Below are 1,142 nucleotides of genomic sequence, written 5' to 3'. Positions count from 1 at the left end.
ATGTCTGTCAAGGAAACGTTTCTCACGATATTGAGCGGACAGTATCTTCCTATTTCCAGAGTTGATTTGGACCCGAAATACAATTGGAATCCTCTTCTACTCATAACCAACCCACACATGATATATCATTACGATCAAGTGAATGGTTCTCAAGATATTGACCGGACAACATGTGGTCTACCGACCTACCGGTGCAAAGCAATATGCCCCTCTTCTTCGAAAGGGGATAATAAAAAAACGAACCGATCACGGTAACCAAACAGGTAAGGCGTTCCGGTTACTCATATTGCTTTTAATTTCATGCAGTCCCACTTACATTATCTAACGTTGGAGTTCAGTATCGTTTCAACGCCTATCGTGAAACGGGCCTTTCTTTCTTAAAGGTCTCATCCAAAAGACCCCGGTTTTCCCTTCTGATGATGAACGTTTTGCGAAGGAATAACACACCAGAGAAATTCGATATGGGCAAGATTGATTGGATATTGTTTAACGTCCTTCTCCAGAATATTTCACTTATATGGAGACGTCACCACTGCCGGTGAAGGGCTGCAAAATTAGTCCTATGCTCGGCGCTTATGGCCATTGAGCAGGGAGGGATCTCTATCGTGCCACACCTGCTGTGACACAGGACCTTGGTTTTTTTTCGGTACCATCCAAAGGACCGCCCCATATAGTCGCCTCATACGACAAGCAAGGGGGTACTGAGGATATATTCTATCCTGGATCCCCACGGGATATGTGCAATGATATTTTGATACTGAAAACTTTCAAATTTACTGTATTTAGTTAAGAAATACAGTTGTAAAAAGTAATCAGATTTTTAAAAAAAAAAAAAAAAGACTGCTGGACTCGCACCCGCAATCTGCAGATCATCAATCGACATGTTAACTGAATGAGCTACTCAGATAGGCAATCAAATTTTAAAGGAATATACAAATATTGCTGAATTTATATTTTTATTCATATTTGAAGAGGAAGTCAGCCATTATGTCGATGTACATATGTAATTATACCTCCTTGAGCGCTTAGTGTTTTACAACTCAGGATCTGCGTCACGGCGTGGATTCGAACCTAAACACAAAGCGAGCGTAACCACTGCAGCACGCGTGCATTCTCCTTCATAAATAAAAACACAAATGTAT

Source organism: Ostrea edulis, chromosome 9, assembly GCF_947568905.1.
Source record: "Ostrea edulis chromosome 9, xbOstEdul1.1, whole genome shotgun sequence".
NCBI classification, from domain to species: Eukaryota; Metazoa; Mollusca; class Bivalvia; order Ostreida; family Ostreidae; genus Ostrea; species Ostrea edulis.
Note: the sequence above shows the minus strand (reverse complement) of the source record.